General features: G+C 44.4%; 1 long non-coding RNA gene across 1 annotated transcript; it reads right to left on the reverse strand.

The window, feature by feature from the left end:
* Positions 1 to 5576: 5576 nt before the first annotated feature.
* LOC135538742 (uncharacterized) lies at positions 5577 to 6667 on the reverse strand. Its single transcript, XR_010455479.1, has 3 exons — positions 6596 to 6667; positions 5823 to 5928; positions 5577 to 5671 (listed from the first exon to the last, which is right to left on the reverse strand). It is a non-coding gene; the product is annotated as an uncharacterized LOC135538742 (long non-coding RNA).
* Positions 6668 to 24096: the final 17429 nt, after the last annotated feature.

The raw sequence follows: 24096 nt of genomic DNA on the forward strand, positions 1-24096 counted from the left end.
AAGGAGTTGTCTGCTGCATACAATTTACGATTGGCACGTGGTGTCATAAAACCCTCACACCAATCCCTCCTCCCCTCTGCGGGTGAGAGGGATTTGTAGACATTGATCCATTGTAACCTGATCATTGGATCCTCACAGGAGAGTCATGCCACTGTGTTCTGAGTTTTCAAAGATATTTGACTGAGATGTGATAATGTTAGTGTATGCATGTGTGTGAAGGTGTCTGCTCTGCCAAATGAAAAAAGTTCTGCTTCCTTGCCAGCACTTTACAGATGATATTTCAAATGACACGATTAAAGCGTTTAAAAAACACCATAGCTGTCCTCTGCTATTGGGTGAGTAGACGCAAAAGCCATACCGGAGCAAAAAATATTGCAACTTAAAACATTTTGCAGCGAAAACAAACGTTTCTTATTGGACAAATTCAGGTATATCCCTCCCCATTTGCTTTGTTGGCTTCCAAGTGAATACATTTTACATTTTAGTCATTTAATATTACCCAGAGCGACTTACAGGAAGGAGCAACTAGGGGTAAGTGCCTTGCTCAATGGCACAGACAGATTTTTCACATAGTCGGCTCAGGGATTCAAACCAGCGGAATGTCAGTTACTGGCCCAACGCTCTTAATGGCTAGGCTACCTGAATAGAGGGCAATAGTAACTGACTTTTTGTCGGCACTAACACCATGGTTCGTTGGACAAACAACTTCTTGTGGTTACCGGGGGGCTAGAGAGACCGGGCAGGCACCGTGTTATGCTGTGGTGCGCACGGTGTCTCCAGTGCGGGTGCATAGCCCGGTGCGGTATATTCCAGCTCCGCGTATCGGCCGGGCTAGATTGAGCGTCGAGCCAAATGCCATGAAGCCGGCTCTACGCATCTGGTCCCCAGTGCGTCTCCTTGGGCCGGCTTACATGGCACCAGCCTTGCACACGGTGTCCCCGGTTTGCCTGCATAGCCAAGTGTGGGCTATTCCACCTTGCCGAACTGGCAGAGCGACCGGGAGTATTCAACCAGGTATGGTTGGGCAGGCTCGGTGCTCAAGAGCTCCAGTGCGCCTGCACGGTCCGGTCTACCCAGTACCACCTCCACACACCAGCCCTCTGGTGGCAGCTCCCCGCACCAGGCTTCCTGTGAGTGTCCTCAGCCCAGTACCACCAGTCCCAGCACCACGCATCAAGCCTACAGTGCGCATCGCCTCTCCAGCGCTGCCGGAGCCTTCCTCGTCTCCTGCGCTGCCGGAGTCTCCCACCTGTTCAGCGCTACCCGAGCCTTCCTCCTCTACAGCGCTGCCAGAGTCTCCCGCCTGTTTAGCGCTGCCAGAGCCTTACGCCTCTACAGCGATGCCGGAGTCTCCTGCCTGTTTAGCGCAGCCAGAGCTGCCAGCCTGCATGGAGCAGCCAGAGCTGCCAGTCTGCATGGAGCAGCCAGAGCTGCCAGCCTGCATGGAGCAGCCAGAGCTGTCAGTCTGCATGGAGCAGCCAGAGCTGTCAGTCTTCATGGAGCAGCCGGAGCTGCCAGTCTGCATGGAGCAGCCAGAGCTGCCAGTCTGCAAGGAGCTGTCAGTCTGCAAGGAGCTGCCAGTCAGCATGGAGCAGCCAGAACCGCCAGTCAGCATGGAGCAGCCAGAGCTGCCAGTCAGCATGGAGCAGCCAGAGCCGTCAGTCTGCCAGGACCCGCCAGTCAGCCAGACTCTTCCAGATCTGCCAGTCAGCCAGACTCTTCCAGATCCGCCAGTCTGCCAGACTCTTCCAGATCCGTCAGTCAGCCAGACTCTTCCAGATCCGCCAGTCTGCCAGACTCTTCCAGATCTGCCAGTCAGCCAGACTCTTCCAGATCCGCCAGTCAGCCAGACTCTTCCAGATCTGCCAGTCAACCAGACGCTTCCAGATCTGCCAGTCAGCCAAACTCTTCCAGATCTGCCAGTCAGCCAGACTCTTCCAGATCTGCCAGTCAGCCAGACTCTTCCAGATCCGCCAGTCAGCCAGACACTTCCAGATCTGCCAGTCAGCCAGACACTTCCAGATCCGCCAGTCAGCCAGACTCTTCCAGACTCTTCCAGATCTGCCAGTCAGCCAGACTCTTCCAGATCTGCCAGTCAGCCAGACTCTTCCAGACTCTTCCAGATCTGCCAGTCAGCCAGACTCTTCCAGATCTGCCAGTCTGCCAGACTCTTCCAGATCCGCCAGTCAGCCAGACACTTCCAGATCCGCCAGTCAGCCAGACTCTTCCAGATCTGCCAGTCAACCAGACTCTTCCAGATCTGCCAGTCAGCCAAACTCTTCCAGATCTGCCAGTCAGCCAGACTCTTCCAGATCCGCCAGTCAGCCAGACTCTTCCAGATCCGCCAGTCAGCCAGACACTTCCAGATCTGCCAGTCAGCCAGACACTTCCAGATCCGCCAGTCAGCCAGACTCTTCCAGATCTGCCAGTTAGCCAGACCTTTCCAGATCTGTCAGTCAGCCAGACTCTTCCAGATCTGCCAGTCAACCAGACTCTTCCAGATCAGCCAGTCAGCCAGACTCTTCCAGATCTGCCAGTCAGCCAGACTCTTCCAGATCTGCCAGTCTGCCAGACTCTTCCAGATCCGCCAGTCAGCCAGACTCTTCCAGATCCACCAGTCAGCCAGACTCTTCCAGATCCGCCAGTCAGCCAGATCTTCCAGATCCGCCAGTCAGCCAGACTCTTCCAGATCCGCCAGTCTGCCAGGACTCTTCCAGATCCGCCAGTCAGCCAGACTCTTCCAGATCTGCCAGTCAGCCAGGATCTGCCAGATCCTTCCTGCCTGAGCTCCTCTCAGTGCCGAGCTTCCTCCTGTGCTGAGCTTCCCATCAGCTGCTGAGCTCTCCCGCCAGTCCTGAGCTGCCTCAGTCCCGAGTCTGACCCCTCTGTCCCGAGCTGCCCCTCTGTCCCGAGCTGCCCCTCTGTCCTGAGCTGCCCCTCTGTCCCGAGCTGCCCCTCTGTCCAGTGGGGTTCTAAGTGAGGGTTAGGCCATGTCGGTGGCGGAGGTCACGGACTATCGGACAAGGTGGGGGACTAAGACTTGGTTAGAGTGGGGGCCACGTCCAGCACCAGAGCCGCCACCATGGACATATGCCCACCCAGACCCTCCCCGATTGCTTTGATGTGCGTCCGGAGTCCGCACCTTGGGGGGGGGGGTTCTGTCACGCCCTGACCATAGTTTACTTTGTTTGTTTTATGTTTTGGTTGGTCAGGGTGTGACTGGGTTTATTCTGTGTTTTGTCTTGTCTTGTTAGTTTGTCTAGTTATCTATGTTTGGCTGATGGAGTGGTTCTCAATCAGAGGCAGGTGTTTATCATTGTCTCTGATTGGGAACCATATTTAGGCAGCCATATTCTTTGAGTGTTTCATGGGTGATTGTTCCTGTCTCTGTGTTTGTTGTCACCAGATAGGCTGTATAGGTTTTCACGTTCCGTTTGTTGTTTTTGTATAGTTAGTTATTTCATGTCGAGTTCCTTTTCATTAAAGAACATGAATAACCACCACACGCTGCATTTTGGTCCGCTTCTCCTTCGACAGACGAGAACCGTTACAGAAGGAAACTGAATCAGGTACTGACTATTTGGACTCATATACATTTGTAATTTTTACCCCAATTTCGTGGTATCCAATAGGTAGTTACAATCTTTCCCCATCACTGCAACTCCCGTAAAGACTCTGGAGAGGCGAAGGTCGAGAGCCGTGCGTCCTCCGGAACACAACCCAGCCAGGCCGCACTGCTTCTTGACACAATGCCCGCTTAACCTGGAAGCCAGCAGCACCAATGTGTCGGAGGAAACACCATTGCACCCCGCCTACCACAGGAGGTCGCTAGTTGGCGATAGGAGAACAACATCCCTGCCGGCCAAACATCCCGGCTAAGCTTTTGGCTTTTTAACTTTCAAACCCACATGGGTGCCTGGACTTGGATTGTCCTATGCCACGTAGCACTTATTTGTGTTTTATAATTTTTCATTTTTGTTTTCAATGACTATTTCCCTCCAAGAGAACCTGTGGTTGTTTTGGAATACCTAAAATCTGCAATTCAATCCATGACACCCTTTAGCATAGATACTGTAGACAGACGACAATGTGGCTTTTAAAGTCAATTTCAATTTGTACGCTGCAGATGTTGACTCAAGACTAAATTACCTTTAAAAGCTGCATTGTCGGCGATCTACTGCTATAGCGAGCCATGGTTGAACCCCGGCCTTAACTGTTATGTTGAAGCAAGCTACTTTACAGGAGGAACTTCCCACCTGACTTCCTGTGCCGGGTCCACAGACAGTTTACTGACGGCAATCAAGAAACGGTCAGTGAGGTCTTTCTTCCCCGACAGGAGACGAGCCGTCCCCATGACCTCAGCCAGTCTCTCCAGGTGTTGAGCAGTGCAGCTCCTCACCGCAGCGTTACGGTGGCTGAGGAAGGAAAAACAGAGCACATCAGTGACATGTCATAGAGATACATGAGATAGCAGATGAATGATAGTGGATTGTATTGATGAAGTCTCATCGATGGATCAAAATGTTCGGTAAGACTTTATATTAAGGTCCCTTAATATACCATTTATAAACTGTTTGTAAAGAGTTTACTTACCATTTATTAACATCCTACATTTGTAAATGTCAATAAGAAATCTATAAATAGTTATTTACACATTTATAAACGCTATTTTAAATGATTTGTTCATGACTTATCAGATAATTAATAAGGTGTTTGATCATAGTATGTTCACAATTTGTAAATGATTAATAATGTACTACTAATGTACTATGATCCAGTTATAAAGGAGTTATTGTCAAGGCATTTGTTAATGGTTGATTAATGGTTTGACTCACCATTTATATACACAACCCTAACCCTAAATGTATTTATAAATGTCACGAATGGTGTATTTATTAATGAGTGCATTTATGAATGTGTTGACTAATGGCACTCATTTATACATACATAAATAAATGTACAATATAAATGTATTTATAAATGTCACGAATGGTGTATTTATTAAAGAGTGCACTTATACAAAGAATGTGGTCAGTGCACTTACTAATACCTCAGTGCCTCACTAATAGCCCCTAATCTAAAGTGTTCACTATAAATACACTTTATAAATGACTTGTTACTCCCCAAAGGCTAGCACACATCAGTAGACAGTACCTCTCCACCAATGGCTAAAAATAATCTAAGTAACGTAATGGTAAAATAAGAAGTACACAACACAAGGAAGTATAAGACATAACAAAAAAATGTGATTCCATTCAAGCGTTGGGGTGAGTTGCTGCCGGAAGTGTTGTGGAATAACCTAGCATGCTGATGAAAAAGGAAGTTAATTAAAAACTAGCAGTATTTCAATCTTCTCAATTTTGAGGCTTGGATAATGAGATAATTCGTGGAAGTCCGGATCTACCCCTTAGTGAGTGTAATTGACCCCTCTTTACCTCAGCCCACCGACCAGCAGGGCATTCATGACACGGGTAGGGGTGCAAATCTGCACCATGTGGCCCAGGGCAAAGTTGGCGCCCTGCGGGATGAAGGTGTTGGCCTCGCTGGCTTTGTGGAGCATCACGCGTGCCGTCCCCTCCACCTCACTGTCCATGGCCCTCTGGAGGTGAACGTACATGTCACCCAGTGTGGCCATGGCAGCACAGGACACTGCAGAGCGCAGGTTCTTCACCTGTATCATAATAACACGCACAGGACCAGCTATTAATGTTGAGCAGAACAACCCACAAACATCAGAAACATGACACAATAATTTGACTTGTTCTCCAAATGTAGCAGATTTGTGCAAATGAATGAATAGGGCAGTGAATGAATACAGCTACCTCATTTATAATGGCAAGGCAGATATCATGGAGTTTAGGCATCAGTATGTCCATGTGGTTCTGAGCCATCACACGGAGAGAGGTCAAGCCCTCGATCTTCTTCTCCCTGCAATTCAGTGAAAGAAACGTAAGCATTTTACACAACATTTTCCAAAAACATTATAATGATGTTCATCAATTAGGACTCTGGTCTCTTAATTTCAGAGGTTTCTAGGCTCTGTAGCTCAAATCTACATTTCCAAGGACACTACACTGTGCTTCCTTTAGCCTAGCTCCATTGCTCTTGTCTACAGTGAATGCTCACCAGTCATCAGAGGCAGAGTGGAGGAGCTTGAAGGTCTTAGTCAGGGCCTGCTCTGGGTTGGACAGGGGCTGCAATCTGGCCTGGTTCTTAATTGGGCCCTTTAGCTCACTGGCTGCCATCTTGTCTATGGGTTGACAGCAGACATCTATCTCTCTATGAACTGTATGTATTTATTTATGTATTTACTCATTTCCATATCTGTTTGTAGCTTTTAACACTAGTTCATTATGATATCATTTTAAATTTAGCACATATATTTTTGGTGCTCTCCCTGCTCAGAAAAAGGGTCCAATTAACCTTGAGTAAAGGTTATCTCACTGTGAAACAGGCAAATCAAGTGTGGAAAAATGTATTAGCCCTGGGCTAAAACCATTTGTGTCCCTTCCCTTCCTACTGTTTTTCTATCACTCTACTTAGCTACATCTCCCTGTCTTATTTACATTAGTGTGAGTACATGAGAGGGACTGACCTGAGCCGGTGGCAGCCTTTGGCAGGCTAAGGAACCTTATAGGCCGAGGCAGTTTGCTCCTGGGCTTGGTAGGAGGGGGAGCAGGCCTGGGTGGGCTGTCAAGCGACTTGACCGCGGTCCCAACATCCAAGTAGTCACAGAGCTCCGCAGGGGTGTTCATATCCACTGAGCTCAGGCTTCCCAGAGAGCTGGTGGCAATTTCCCCCGTGGACATGGCCGAGCCCGAACTTCTCCTGCCCATGGCCTTCACCTCATGTACCACCTTTGGTGTAGACCAGAAAATAATGCTCCCATCATAGAAATACATATAGAACTAGTATATACATAAACTAATAGACAGAGAGATCCTGTATTCTAGGATCTATTCTATCATGCTGTCAAAAAGAGAGTATCCTTTCTAACCTGTACACTGACTCGGTAAATATACCCCCTGTATTTAGCCTCGTTATTGTTATGTCATTGTGTTACTTTAATTATTATTATTTTTTACTTTAGTTTATTTGGTAAATATTTTCTTTAACTCTTCTTGAACTGCACTGTTGGTTTCACGGTAAGGTCTACACTTGTTGTGTTCGGCACATGTGACAAATAAAGTTTGATTTGATTTTAAGACATGGAACCACTATCTGATTTGGCAATTTATCAGTCCAAGTATAATTCTGAACTGCAAATTTTCACATTTACAATAAATTTGAATTTCATCCTACCTTCCAGGCCTAATCCTTCAGGTGAGGCTCGATGTCTCTCACCTCCTCCATCAGGTCAATGGGTCCGTTGTTGTCAGCACAGCCCTGGTCCGACTGGACTTTCAGGGCTTTGACTCCCGCCTGCCCTTCTTCTTCTTGCCCCTCTTGGAGGGAGCTCCAGTGGGAGGGACGGGAACAGGCCACACGCTACTGGTGCTGAATGACTTAGGTACCTGGATGGACTCCAGAGAGTGAGATCCGGGTCGAACTTGGGCTCCGTCCACCCCCACCACGTTCTTCAGTGGGGCCAGAGCTATGTGCTCAAGCCTTCGTGGCAAAGGCCTCGGTGGAGCTTTCGGCCGCGGAATGCACTGAATAGAGGGGACGAAGTGGTGCGCGAAGGTGCTGCCATCCCCGATGAGAGCAGTGCTCTCATACGGCTCGTTCTGTGCATGATTTCCTGCAAGACAGGAATATCAGTGTTCTGCCATGGTCAGTGAAGAGCCCGGATCTCATTCCCATTGAGCACATCTGGGACCTGTTGGATCGGAGGGTGAGAGCTAGGGTCCTTCCCCCCAGAAATGTCTGGGTACTCTCAGATGCCTTGGTGGAAGAGTGGGGTAATATCGCACAACAAGAACTGGCAAATCTGGTGCAGTCCATGAGGAGGAGATGCACTGCAGAACTTAATGCAGTTGATGGCCACACCAGATACTGACTGTTACTTTTGATTTTGACCATTGATTTTGATTATTCCATTTCTGTTCGTCAAATTTCCGTGGAACTGGTTCAGTTTATGTCTCAGTTGTGGAATCTGGTTACGTTCATACAAATATTTACACGTTAAGTTTGCTGAAAATACACACAGTTGACAGTGAGAGGACATTTATTTTTTTGCTGAGTTACATATATATATATATATATACACTGTATACAGTTGAAGTCGGAAGTTTACATACACCTTAGCCAAATACATTTAAACTCAGTTTTTCACAATTCCTGAAATTTAATCCTAGTAAAAATCACCTGTTTTAGGTCAGTTAAGATCACCACTTTATTTTAAGAATGTGAAATGTCAGAATAATAGTAGAGAGATTGATTTATTTCAGCTTGTATTTCTTTCATCACATTCCCAGTGGGTCAGAAGTTTACATACACTCAATTACTATTTGGAAGCATTGCCTTTAAATTGTTTAACTTGGGTCAAACGTTATGGGTAGCCTTCCAAAAGCTTCCCACAATAAGTTGTGTGAATTTTGGCCCATTCCTCCTGACAGAGCTGGTGTAACTGAGTTAGGTTTGTAGGCCTTCTTGCTCGCACACGCTTTTCAGTTCTGCCCACATATTTTCTATATGATTGAAGTCAGGGCTTTGTGATGGCCACTCCAATACCTTGCCTTTGTTGTCCAATCTTTTTATGGCTGCAGGGGCAGTATTGAGTAGCTTGGATGAAAAGGTGCCCATTGTAAACGGCCAGCTCCTCAGTCTCAGTTCCTAATATATGCATATTATTATTAGTATTGGATAGAAAACACTCTAAAGTTTCCAAAACTGTCCAAATATTGTATGTGAGTATAACATAACTGATTTTCCAGGCAAAACCCTGAGGAAAATCTAAACAAAAAATCTATTTTGAAAACTCCATGTTCCATAGCCTCCATTTGCTCCATTTAAAGGGATATCAACCAGATTCCTTTTCCTATCACTTCCTCAAGGTGTCAACTGTCTTCAGACATAGTTTCAGGCTTTTATTTAGAAAAATGAGCCAGAAAGATAACATCGCGTCAAGTGGTCACATGAGTTTTGCTTGCGCAACACAGATTGGACAGCTATTGCTTTTCCCTCTCCTACTGTGAAAGACATTTGCGATTGATATATTATCGATTATATATTTTAAAAACAACCTGAGGATTGATTATGAAAAACGTTTGACATGTTTCTGTGGACATTATGGAAACTATCTGGAATTTGTCTGAGTTGTCGTGACCGCTCTTTCCTGTGAATTTCTGAACATAACACGCCAAACAAACGGAGGTATTTTGTATATAAAAATTATGTTTATGGAACAAAATGAACATTTGTTGTGTAACTGGGAGTCTCGTGAGTGAAAAAATCTGAAGATCATCAAAGATAAACAATTAATTTAATTGCTTTTCTGATTAGCTGGAGGTGCTCTCATCTTATCTACCAACATAGACAGGGCTCTAACTCCTCTAGCTCCACAATGAAATAGGGTGCAGGCCAGGCAGCAGGCTGTTAGCCAGCCTGCCAGCATAGTGGAGTCTGCCACTAGCATAGTCAGTGTAGTCAGCTCAGCTATCACCATTGAGACCGTGTCTGTGCCTCGACCTAGGTTGCGCAAAACTAAACATGGCGGTGTTCGCCTTAGCAATCTCACTAGGATAAAGACCACCTCCATTCCTGTCATTATTGAAAGAGATCATGATACCTCACATCTCAAAATAGGGCTACTTAATGTTAGATCCCTTACTTCAAAGGCAATTATAGTCAATGAACTAATCACTGATCATAATCTTGATGTGATTGGCCTGACTGAAACATGGCTTAAGCCTGATGAATTTACTGTGTTAAATGAGGCCTCACCTCCTGGCTACACTAGTGACCATATCCCCCGTGCATCCCGCAAAGGCGGAGGTGTTGCTAACATTTACGATAGCAAATTTCAATTTACAAAAAAAAAAATGACGTTTTCGTCTTTTTGAGCTTCTAGTCATGAAATCTATGCAGCCTACTCAATCACTTTTTATAGCTACTGTTTACAGGCCTCCTGGGTCATATACAGCGTTCCTCACTGAGTTCCCTGAATTCCTATCGGACCTTGTAGTCATAGCAGATAATATTCTAATCTTTGGTGACTTTAATATTCACATGGAAAAGTCCACAGACCCACTCCAAAAGGCTTTCGGAGCCATCATCGACTCAGTGGGTTTTGTCCAACATGTCTCTGGACCCACTCACTGTCACAGTCATACGCTGGACCTAGTTTTGTCCCATGGAATAAATGTTGTGGATCTTAATGTTTTTCCTCATAATCCAGGACTATCGGACCACCATTTTATTACGTTTGCAATTGCAACAAATAATCTGCTCAGACCCCAACCAAGGAACATCAAAAGTCGTGCTATAAATTCACAGACAACACAAAGATTCCTTGATGTCCTTCCAGATTCCCTCTGTCTACCCAATGACACCAGAGGACAAAAATCAGTTAACCACCTAACTGAGGAACTCAATTTAACCTTGCGCAATACCCTAGATGCAGTTGCACCCCTAAAACTAAAAACATTTCCATAAGAAACTAGCTCCCTGGTACACAGAAAATACCCGAGCTCTGAAGCAAGCTTCCAGAAAATTGGAACGGAAATGGCGCCACACCAAACTGGAAGTCTTCCGTCTAGCTTGGAAAGACAGTACCGTGCAGTACCGAAGAGCCCTTACTGCTGCTCGATCATCCTATTTTTCTAACTTAATTGGAGGACAATAAGAACAATCCAAAATTCCTTTTTGATACGGTCGCAAAGCTAACTAAAAAGCAGCATTCCCCAAGAGAGGATGACTTTCACTTTAGCAGTGATAAATTCATGAACTTCTTTGAGGAAAAAATTATGATTATTAGAAAGCAAATTACAGACTCCTCCTTAAATCTGCGTATTCCTTCAAAGCTCAGTTGTCCTGAGTCTGCACAACTCTGCGTGGACCTAGGATCAAGAGAGACGCTCAAGTGTTTTAGTACTATATCTCTTGACACAATGATGAAAATAATCATGGCCTCTAAACCTTCAAGCTGCTTACTGGACCCTATTCCAACTAAACTACTGAAAGAGCTGCTTCCTGTGCTTGGCCCTCCTATGTTGAACATAATAAACGGCTCTCTATCCACCGGATGTGTACCAAACTCACTAAAAGTGGCAGTAATAAAGCCTCTCTTGAAAAAGCCAAACCTTGACCCAGAAAATATAAAAACTATCGGCCTATATCGAATCTTCCATTCCTCTCAAAAATCTTAGAAAAGGCTGTTGCTCAGCAACTCACTGCCTTCCTGAAGACAAACAATGTATATGAAATGCTTCAGTCTGGTTTTAGACCCCATCATAGCACTGAGACGGCACTTGTGAAGGTGGTAAATGACATTTTAATGGCATCGGACCGAGGCTCTGCATCTGTCCTCGTGCTCCTAGACCTTAGTGCTGCTTTTGATACCATCGATCACCACATTCTTTTGGAGAGATTGGAAACCCAAATTGGTCTACACGGTCAAGTTCTGGCCTGGTTTAGATCTTATCTGTCGGAAAGATATCAGTTTGTCTCTGTGGATGGTTTGTCCTCTGACAAATCAACTGTAAATTTCGGTGTTCCTCAAGGTTCCGTTTTAGGACCGCTGTTGTTTTCACTATATATTTTACCTCTTGGGGATGTTATTCGAAAACATAATGTTAACTTTCACTGCTATACGGATGATACACAGCTGTACATTTCAATGAAACATGGTGAAGCCCCAAAATTGCCCTCGCTAGAAGCATGTGTTTCAGACATAAGGAAGTGGATGGCAGCAAACTTTCTACTTTTAAACTCGGATAAAACAGAGATGCTTGTTCTAGGTCCCAAGAAACAAAGAGATCTTCTGTTGAATCTGACAATTAATCTTAATGGTTGTACAGTCATCTCAAATAAAACTGTGAAGGACCTCGGCGTTACTCTGGACCCTGATCTCTCTTTTGAAGAACATATCAAGACCATTTCAAGGACAGCTTTTTTCCATCTACGTAACATTGCAAAAATCAGAAACTTTCTGTCCAAAAATGATGCAGAAAAATTAATCCATGCTTTTGTCACTTCTAGGTTAGACTACTGCAATGCTCTACTTTCCGGCTACCCGGATAAAGCACTAAATAAACTTCAGTTAGTGCTAAATACGGCTGCTAGAATCCTGACTAGAACCAAAAAATTTGATCATATTACTCCAGTGCTAGCCTCCCTACACTGGCTTCCTGTCAAAGCAAGGGCTGATTTCAAGGTTTTACTGCTAACCTACAAAGCATTGCATGGGCTTGCTCCTACCTATCTCTCTGATTTGGTCCTGCCGTACATACCTACACGTACGCTACGGTCACAAGACGCAGGCCTCCTAATTGTCCCTAGAATTTCTAAGCAAACAGCTGGAGGCAGGGCTTTCTCCTATAGAGCTCCATTTTTATGGAACGGTCTGCCTACCCATGTCAGAGACGCAAACTCGGTCTCAACCTTTAAGTCTTTACTGAAGACTCATCTCTTCAGTGGGTCATATGATTGAGTGTAGTCTGGCCCAGGAGTGGGAAGGTGAACGGAAAGGCTCTGGAGCAACGAACCACCCTTGCTGTCTCTGCCTGGCCGGTTCCCCTCTTTCCACTGGGATTCTCTGCCTCTAACCCTATTACAGGGGCTGAGTCACTGGCTTGCTGGGGCTCTCTCATGCCGTCCCTGAGGGGGTGCGTCACCTGAGTGGGTTGATTCACTGATGTGGTCATCCTGTCTGGGTTGGCGCCCCCCCTTGGGTTGTGCCGTGGCGGAGATCTTTGCGGGCTATACTCAGCTTTGTCTCAGGATGGTAAGTTGGTGGTTGAAGATATCCCTCCAGTGGTGTGGGGGCTGTGCTTTGGCATAGTGGGTGGGGTTATATCCTTCCTGTTTGGCCCTGTCCGGGGGTGTCCTCGGGTGGGGCCACAGTGTCTCCTGACCCCTCCTGTCTCAGCCTTCAGTATTTATGCTGCAGTAGTTTATGTGTCGGGGGCTGGGGTCAGTTTGTTATATCTGGAGTACTTCTCCTGTCCAATTCGGTGTCCTGTGTGAATCTAAGTGTGCGTTCTCTAATTCTCTCCTTCTCTCTCTCGGAGGACCTGAGCCCTAGGACCATGCCCCAGGACTACCTGACATGATGACTCCTTGCTGTCCCCAGTCCACCTGGCCGTGCTGCTGCTCCAGTTTCAACTGAACCGCGGCCCTAGGACCATGCCCCAGGACTACTTGACATGATGACTCCTTGCTGTCCCCAGTCCACCTGGCCGTGCTGCTGCTCCAGTTTCAACTGTTCTGCCTTATTATTATTCGACCATGCTGGTCATTTATGAACATTTGAACATCTTGGCCATGTTCTGTTATAATCTCTACCGGCACAGCCAGAAGAGGACTGGCCACCCCACATAGCCTGGTTCCTCTCTAGGTTTCTTCCTAGGTTTTGGCTTTTCTAGGGAGTTTTTCCTAGCCACCGTGCTTCTACACCTGCATTGCTTGCTGTTTGGGGTTTTAGGCTGGGTTTCTGTACAGCACTTTGAGATATCAGCTGATGTACGAAGGGCTATATAAATAAATTTGATTTGATTTGATTTGATTTTCGTGACTGAGCTACTTGATGCTAAGTGTACTTAATGTTTTGTCGAGCGATCGATAAACTTACACAAACGCTTGAATTGCTTTCGCTGTAAAGCATAATTTCAAAATCTGACACAACAGGTGGATTAACAAAAGGCTAAACTGTGTTAGGGTTAGGGTTAGGGTTAGGGTTATTGCACTTGTGATTTCATGACTATAAATATTTTTAGTAATATTTATTGAATGTAGCGCTATGCTATTCAGAGGTTGTTGATATCCAACAACAAAAACTCAATGATCACCATATTTAGCAGAAACTGTTGATGTACGATATTCGGAACAAGTCAAAATAACTATTGAGGTACCTGGCTAGCTCAGTGGAGTGAAACATGAGCTCTTAATCTCAGGAGTGCGTGGGCTCAGTTGGAAACCACCACGTTTAGGTGGTTGTTATATAGAGCATAAGCTTCAACCGCAAACAGCACTCTGCTTGGAATTTGAGCAGGCTTGCCACCCTGCAAGGACTGATGACTACAGAGAAATGATCAATTTGTATTCCATCTCTGCCTGCCTTGCCTCTATCTGTCAATATAATGACGCCTCCTGTACCCTATGAGATCCTCAAAGTAGTGGAATGAAATGATCATTCTGTGAAATAGACAAGGCAGAGGCTTCAAGAAGAATACTAGCTCCTGGTGGGCTTAGACTCATAACCTTGTCATCTAATTGCTGTATGCTGCTGTATAAGTACAACACTCTAACGATTTTCTAGGATCCAACAACAAACTCAATGTGATCTACATATATTTATAGAAACTGTGATATACGATGTCGAAACAAGTCAATCACATATAGAGGTACCTGGCTAGCTCCAATGGTGAAACATGGGGCTCTTGTCTCAGGGTCGTGGGTTTCAGGCCCCACGTTGAGTGATTATTTTCTCTGCAGAAACTTAACTGACAGCAACAACCATCTGCTTGAATTTGTACCACCTACTAGGGATCAACGATACAGAAGGCGATGAATTTGTATTCCATCTCTACCTGCACTCTGTCACTCACTCTTTCACCCCATGTCTGTCTCAAAAATGACTCCCTGTACCTATATAGAGAAGTCCTCCCGAAGAATGGATGGAATAAATTATCATTTCATGGCAAAAAGAAATAGACAGGTAGAGGCTTCTAAGAAGAATACTTGCTCCTGGTGGGGCTTGAACTCATAACCTTGTCATCTAATTGCTGTATACTGCTGTATAATTGCCTCTAACAGATTGCACCACAGGATCCAACAGCAAAAACTCAATGATCACCATATTTAGCAGAAACTGTGATGTACGATATTCAGAGCAAGTCAAAATCACTATAGAGGTACCTGGCTAGCTTAATCGGTAGAGCATGAGACTCTTCAATCTCTACTGGCACTGTGGGTTCGAGCCCCACGTTCGGTAGTTATTTTCTCTGCTACAGGCTTCCAACTCACTTCGCAAAGCAGCCATCCGCTTGAATTTGAACAGGCTTTCCATAAGCAGCTGGTGATACAGAAGGCGATGAATTTGTATTCCATCTCTGCCTGCCTCTACCCTGTCATCTCAGTGACATCCTTATTACCATGAAAAGTCCTCCGAAATGGATGGAATAAATGATAATTTTCCGGACAAGAAATAGACAGGCAGACGATTCAAGAAGAATACTTGCTCATGAGTGGGCTTGAACTTATAACCTTGTCATCTAATTGCTGTATACTGCTGTATAGAGATACAACACGCTAACAGATTGCACCACAGGATCCATCAACAACACTCACAGTCACCATATTTTGCAGAAACTGGGATGCGATAGCCAGCAAATTAAAATAACTATTAGAATTTCCTGGCTAGCTCAGTCGGTGGTATGAGGCATCTTAATCTCAGGGTCGTGAGTTCGAGCCTGGTCAGGTGGTTGTGTTACCTAAGGCACCAACAAGCCGCAAACAATAATCTGCTTGAATTGAGCAGGCACACCTCCTGCCAAAGTTGGTGAAACACAGGAGATGAATTTGTATTCCATCTCTGCCTACACTCTATCCTGTCATCTCAATGACATCCCTATTACCCTATGAAGTCTCCGAAATGGATGGAATAAATGATAATTTTCATGGCAAAAATAGACAGGCAAACTAAGAAAATCTTGCTCCTGGTGGGGCTTGAACTCATAACCTTGTCATCTAATTGCTGTATACTGCTGTATCTGATGCAACACTCTAACAGTTGCACCACGGAACCAACAATAAAAACTCAATGATCTGCCATATTTAGCAGAAACTGCTTGAGCGCTAAATATTCCGAAACAAGTCAAAATCTATAGAGGTACCTGGCTAGCTCTGTCGGTAGAGCATGGACTCTTAATCTCAGAATTGGTGATTCGAGGCCCATACTGAGTGATTCTTTTCTCTGCGAAGCACCAACTGACTTCACTGAAACAACCATCTGCTTAGTTTCGAGCAGGCTTACACCCTCTGGTCTGGGCAGTGTTGGGCGATAGATTTGTGTTCCGTCTCTGCCTGCCTCTTCATATGTCTAAACAGACATCCTATTACCTATGAGAATTCCTCACTCTAAAGTGGATGGAATAAATGATCATTTTCATGGCAAAAATAGACAGGCAGAGGCTTCAGGAAAATACCTCAGCTCCTGGTGGGAACTGAACTCATAACCTTGTCATCTAATTGCTGTATACTGCTGTATAAGTACAACACTCTAACGGGTGCACACAGGATCCAACAACAAAAACTCAATGATCACCATATTTATGAGAGCTGTACAGTGTACGATGGTCGAAACGGTCAGAATCTATGAAGGTATACAGACTAAACTCAGTCGGTAGAGCATGAGGCTCTTAATCTCAGAGTGGTATGATTTAAGACTTCAGTTGAGTGGTCTTACTCTCTACAGAAACACTATTGACTTAGCAAACAACCATCTGCTTGGAATTTAAGCATGCCACTGCAAAGTTGGTGATACAGAAGGCGATGATGTATATTCCATCTCTGCCTGCATATCTGTCATCTCAATTGCATCCTATTCTCTATGAGAGAGTCTCCAAAATGGATGGAATAAATGTCATTTTCATGGCAAAGAAATAGACAGGCAGAGGCTTCAAGAAGAATGCTTTACTCTATGTTGGTGAACCATAGCGCATGTCTAATTTATAACATACTGCTGTATAAGTACAACACTCAGTTGCAGAATCATGTAGCTCAATATGATCTTCATATATAACGAAGCTGATCGGAAATATTGAAATAAGTCAAAATCACTGAAATTTACAGCTAGCGCAGCTCGGTGACATGAGACTCTTAATCTCTCAAGCGTCGTGGATTGAGCCCCACGTTATATCAGTTATTTTCTCTGCTGAAGCACCAACTGCTTCAGCAAACAGCCATCCGCTTGAATTTCGACGGTACCACTCTTGTAGCTGGTGATACAGAAGCTGATGAATTTGTATTTGTCTATACTCGCATCTGTTGACATCCTTATTATGAAAGTCCTCAAATGGATGAATAAGCAATCAATTTTCCGGACAAAGAAATAGACAGGCAGAGGATTCAAGAAGAATACTTGCTCATGGTGGAATAGACTTATAACCTTGTCATCTAATTGCTGTATACTGTAACTGCTAATTTAACCATCTAACAGATTGCACCACAGGATCAATAACGCTACTCGATCACTATTTTGCCATTGGGATGTACGATCTGAACCAGAAATCAAATAACTATTGAGGTACCTGGCTAGTCGTGATGCGACGTGAGACTCTTTTAATCTCAAGGTCGTGTGTTCGAAACCTTACTGGTGGAATTGATTATTTCTGCGAAGCGCCATTGACCATGACGTACGTGGGAATTGTGAGCAGGCTTGCCACCCTGCAAAGTTGGTGATACAGAAGGCAGTCGAATTTGTATTCCATCTCTGCCCCTGCCTCTATCCTGTCATCAGTGCATCCATCCCTACTTACTTCTAGAAATTCACTCCGAAATGGATGGAATAAATGATCATTTCTGTGCAAAAATGAACAACTGACTTCCAAGAAAGAATACTTGCTCCTGGTGGGGCTTGAACTCCTCTAACAATGTTAATTGCTGTACCTCATATATCATTTAACACTCAGATTACCACAGGATCCAACAACAAAACTCAATGATCACCATATTTGTGCAGCTTCACGTTATCGATATTAGAAACAAGTCAAAATCACTATGGGTGCCTATTTGTCAGTCGGTAGAGCATGAGGCTCTTGTCTCAGGGTCGTGGGTTCGAGCCCCACGTTAGGTGATTATTTTATAAAAACTCTATTTGACTTATGTGTATCTGCTTGGAATTTCGCTTTTTCCCCAAAGTTGGTGAAATTGACGTCTGGTGTGTTGTCTCTGCCTGCACTCTATCTGTCATCTCAATTACATCCCTATACCTATGAGAAGTCCTCCGAAATGGATGGAATAAATTATCATTTTCATGGCAAGAAATAGACAAACAGGAAACAGAAAGAATATATTATACAGTGGGCTGACTCTCTAACATCATGCATTCTTTCTGCCACCTGCTATATTACCTCTAACAGATTGCCACCCAGGATCCAACAACAAAACTCAATGATCACCATGTTATAAACTTCTGAGTGTACGATAAACAAGTCAAAATCCCCACTGTAGAAATTTTACCCTGTTAACAAATAGTGAAGACATGAGACTCTTCAATCAATCATGGAGTTCCGAGCCCCACGTTATGTATTGTGAAGCACTAACTCAACATGAGAAACAGCCATCCATGGAGCTGAGCAGACTTTCCTCTGCGTAGCTGGTATTGGCGATGATTTGCCATTCCCATCTCTTACACCTCCCTATCATCTCAGGCATCACCTTCACCTGTAGTCTCTAATGGATGAGATAAGCGATAAACCTCAGTTCAAAAAAATGACAAACTGAAGATTCAAGAAGAATACTTGCTCATGGTGGAGCTTGAACTTATAACCTTGTCATCTAATTGCTGTATACTGCTGTGCCTAAGTACAACACGCTAACAGATTGCTGCAGGATCCAACAACAACTCAATGATCACCATATTTAGCAGAGAACTGCGTGTGATATTAAACAAGTCAAAATCACTATAGAGGTACCTGTGCTCAGTGTTGAGCATGAGGCTCTTAATCTCAGAAGTCGTGGGATTCCGAGCCCCGTTGGTGCTACCTCTGACTCCTTGTAACCTAAACAACCATCTGTTGAATTCAGGCAAACACCACCCTGCAAAGTTGTTATTGAAAGCGATAGATTTGTATTCCATCTCTACCCACCACACTCCTCTCTCACATCTCAACGACATCCCTATTACCTGAGGAAGTCCTCAAATGGGTGGATAATGATCATTTTCATGGCAAAATAGACAGGCAGAGGCTTCCAAGAAGAATACTTGCTCCTGATGAGCGAACTCTTAACACTATCATCTAATTGCTGTATACTGCTGTATAAGTACAACACTCTAACAGATTGCACACAGGATCCATACCAAAAACTAATGATCACCATATTTAGCAGAAACTGTGATGTCGATATTGAAACAAGTCAAAATCACCTATAATTTCTATTATAATTGTCAGACTCTTAATCACCCTCTCCAGAATTAAGTGGATTTGACCCCATGCTAGGTGATTCTTTTCTCTGCAGGCTTTAACTCCTTGCAGCAACTATCTCAACTGAAGATTTTCAAAGCTGACTTTTCCACTCTGCGTAGCTGGTGAGCTAGGGCTGGTGCCATTCATATCACCATCACCTGTCATCTCAATGACATCCTTATTACCTATGAAGAGTCACTCATTGGATTGAATTAGTAATCAGTATAGTTAAAATAATGACTTGACAATTCAAGAAGAAATGCCTCTGTGGTGAGCTTAGAACTTCTATTATCATCAGTATTTTTGTACACTGTATAAATTTAACACTTCATGAATTTTCTGGATCCATCAACAACACTCACTGATCACCATATTTTGCAGAAACTGGGATCTCTGACTGTTGAACTTAGTCAAAATAATAACTGAGGTAACTGGCTAGCTCAGTCGGCAAGCTCAGGACGCTCCTGCAGCTCTCTCAGGCCAGTGGTTGAAATGCCACGTTAGGTGGTTGTTTTCTCTGCCCATTTTAACAACCCAGCAAACAACCATCTGTGGGGCTGAGCAGGCTTGCCACACAAAGTTGGTGATGGCGCAATGGTGTATTCCATCTCTTTCCTGCACTCTATCCTGTCATCTCAATGACATCCCTATTACCTACTGAAAGTGGTCGAAATGGATGGAATAAATTATCATTCATTGCAAAAAGCAATGAGCAAGGCTTCAAGAAGAATACTTGCTCCTGGTGGGGCTTGAACTCAAACACTTGTCATCTGTAATTGCTGTATACTGCTGTATAAGTACAACACTCTAACAGATTGCACCATGGATCCATAACAAAACTTAGTGATCACCATATTTGGCAGCTGTGATGTCGATATTCGAAACAAGTCAAAAGCACTATGAGTGCCTGGCTAGCAATCGGTAGAACGCCAGAATGTAATCTCAGCGTCGTGGGTTTCGAGCCCCCACGTTATCTGATTATTTTCTCTGTGAAGCATAACTCTTCGCAAGCATGTCGCTTAGGTCCCGAGCAGGCTTTCCACTCTGCGTAGCTGGTGATACAGAAGCGATGAATTTGTATTCTATCTCTGCATACTCTATCCTGTCATCTGTGTATCCAGCAGCCTCTATGAAAAGTCCTCAAGAATGGATGGAATAAATGATAATTTTCGGACAAGAAATGAATGAGCAGAGGATTCAAGAAGAATACTTTGCACTCATGGTGGAGCTTGAACTTATAACCTTGTCATCTAGTGCCTGCATCAGTGTACGTAACAGATTGCCACACGGATATCAACCTTTCTGCCTGATCACCATATTTGCAGAAACTGGGATGTACGATATTGAACCAAGTCAAAATAACTATTGAGACAACTGGCTAGCTCAGTCGGCCGACATGAGACTCTTAATCTCAGGGTCGTGGGTTCGGGAGCCACCACGTTAGGTGGTTATTTTCTCTGCGACTTGCCAGCCAAACATAGCTTCGCCATGGCAGTTTAAGGCAGGCACCTGCAATTGTTGATACACAGAAGGCGGGCGATTTGTATTCCATCTCTGCCTACACTCTATCCTGTCATCTCAGCCTGACATCTCTTCCCTATAGAAGTCCTCCGAAATGGATGGAATAAATGATCATTTTCTGTAGAAATAGACAGGCAGAGCTTCAGAAGAGGCCTTGCTCCTGGTGGGGCTTGAACTCATAACCTTGTCATCTAATTGCTGTACTGCTGTATAAGTACAACACTCTAACAGATTTTCCCCAGGATCAACAGCAAAGCACTGTATTGATCACCATATTTAGCAGAAACTGTGATGTCGATGCAGAAACAAGTCAAAATCACTATAGAGGTACCTGGCTGGCTCAGTCGGTAGAGCATGAGGGCTCTTAATCTCAGGTCGTGGGTTCGACCCCGTTGGGTGATTGCTTTCTCACTGCAAGGCATAGCCTAAGCAACAGCAAACAACCATCTGCTTGGAATTTAAGCATACACCCTGCAAAGTTGGTGATACAGAAGGCGATAATTTGTATTCCATCTCTGCCTGCACTCCTATCCTGTCATCTCAATTACATCCCTACTTCACTACCTGAAGTCCTCCAAAATGGATGGAATAAATTATCATTTTCATGGCAAGAAATAGACAGGCAGAAACTCTGAAAAATCTTTTGCTCCTGGTGGGGCTTGAACTCTGTAGCCTTGTCATCTAATTGCTGTATACTGCTGTATCAAGTACTGCTACTCTAACAGGTGCACCACAGGATCCAGCAACAAAGAAACTCAATGATCACCATATTTAGCAGAAACTGTGATGTGCGATATATTGAAACAAGTCAAAATCACTATAGAGGTACCTGACTGGCAATCGGTAGAGCATGAGACTCTTAATCTCAAGCGTCGTGGGTTCGGGGCCCACGTTATCATCAGTTATTTTTCTCTGCTGAAGCACCAACTCTCGCCCATGACAGCATCCGCTTGGAATTTCAGGCAGGCTTTCCACTCTGCATAGCTGTTATTTTGCAGAAGGCTACAATTTGTATTCCATCTCTTGCCTGCTCTCTTACTGTCGCTCTCAATGACATCCTTATTACATGAAAGTCCTCCGAAATGGATGGAATAAGTAATCATTCCGGTCAAAGAAATAGACAGGCAGAGGATTCAGAGAATGCCCATCCTGGTGGAGCAGACATAGCCTTGTCATCTAATTGCCTGTATAAGTACAATGCATGTGAATTGCACACGGGATCCATCAACAACACTCACCCTGATCACCATGTTTGCAGAAGCAGGATGTACGATGTCAGACAATCAAATATGCTATTGGTATACAAGCTAGCTCAGTCAGTGAGGCATGAGACTCTTAATCTCAGGGTCGTGAGTTGAGCCCCCGTTAGGTGATTATTTTCTCTGCCGAAGCACCAGCTGACACATGACAAGCTGCATCTTGGAATTTCAAACAGGCTTGCCACCCTGAAGTTGGTATTACAGGCGTGAATTTGTATTTCACTCCCCACTGCACATCAATACTGTCATCTCAAACGACGCATCCCTATTACTATGAGAATTCCTCCGGAAATGGATGGACAAATGATCATTTTCATGGCAAGAAATAATGAGGCAGAGGCTTCCAGGAAAATACCATCCTGGTGGGGCTTGAACTCATAACCTTCATCATCATTAACACTGCTGCAAGTACAACAACTCACCAGATTGCTGCAAGATCCAACAACAAAACTCAATGATCACCATGTTGAGCTGTGATTAATAGATATTTCGAAACAAGTCAAAATCACTATATAGATGTGCCATGGCTAGCTCAGTCGGTAGAGCGCAGAGGCTCTTAATCTCAGAATTAGGTTGGAGCCCCACGTTAGGTGATTCTATTTCCTACCCCGAAAGCCTGTACAACTATGAGCAACCATCCCCTTCTGGAATTTAAGCTACCACCAAGTTGGTGATACAGAGAGAGGCGATGAATTTATGCTGCATCTCCTGCACTCTATCCTGTCATCTCAATTACCTCCTGTGCCTATGAGAAGTCCTCCGAAATGGATGGAATAAATTATCATTTTCATGGCAAAAATAGACAGGCAGAGGCTTCAAGAATACTTGCTCCTGGTGGGGCTTGAACTCATAACCTTGTCATCTGAGTGCCATACATGCTATGTGTATAAGTACAACACTCTAACAGATTGCCACAGGATCCAACAAAATATTGATCTGCATATTTGGCAGAAACTGTGATATGCGATGTGAAACAAGTCAAAATCACTATAGAATTTTATTCAGCAATCGGTAGAGCATGAGACTCTTAATCTCAGCGTCGTGGGTTTCAGCCCACGCGTTATGTAGTTATTTCTCTGCTGAAGCACCAACTCACGCCCATGACAAACCATCAAACTTTGAATTTAGATGAGCTTTCCACTCTGCGTAGCTGGTGATACAGAAGCTGGGTAGTTATTCCCATCTGCCTGCACTCTACCCTGTCATCTCAGGCGGCATCCTTGTGCCTATGAAAAGTCCTCCGAATGGATGGAATAAATGATAATTTTCCGGACAAGAAATAGACAGGCAGAGGATTCAAGAAGAATACTTGCTCATGGTGGAGCTTGAACTTATAACCTTGTCATCTAATTGCTGTATGCTGCTGTACAGAAATTTATGCACGCTAACAGATTTACCACAGGATCCTCAGCAACGCTCACTGATCACCATATTTTGCAGAACTGGATCCTGCGATGTTAAGACCAGAGTCAAGGTAACTGTGAGGTAACTGGCCAGCTCAGTCGGTAGAGGCATGAGACTCTTAATCTCAGAATTAAGTGGGGTTAGAACCACCACGTTAGGTGGTTGTTCTCTTGACTTTCAACTGTTCACAAAACATCATCTGCTTGGAATTCAGGCAGGCCCTTGCCTGCAAGTTGGTGATGAGCTGATGAATTTGTATTCCATCTCTGCCTGCATATCCTGTCATCTCAATGACATCCCTATTACCTGTGATCCTCAAAATGGATGGAATAAAATTCATCATTTCATGACAGAAATGAACTGGTAGAGCTGAAGAATACTTGCTCACAGGTGAGGCTCCAGACTCATAACCTTGTCTAATAATTGCTGTATGCTGCTGTTAAGTACAACACTCTAACAGATTGCCTGGGATCAACAGCAAAAACTCAATGATCTGTATTTAGCAGAAGCACATGATGCGATATTGAGACAGTCAAAGCACTATGAGAGTACCTGGCTAAGCTTAGCTCGGTGGGGAAGCTGAGATAGCAATCTCAGCGTCGTGGGTTCCGAGCCCCACGTTA

This window comes from Oncorhynchus masou, unplaced genomic scaffold (assembly GCF_036934945.1).
Source record: "Oncorhynchus masou masou isolate Uvic2021 unplaced genomic scaffold, UVic_Omas_1.1 unplaced_scaffold_33___fragment_6___debris, whole genome shotgun sequence".
Taxonomy (NCBI): Eukaryota; Metazoa; Chordata; class Actinopteri; order Salmoniformes; family Salmonidae; genus Oncorhynchus; species Oncorhynchus masou.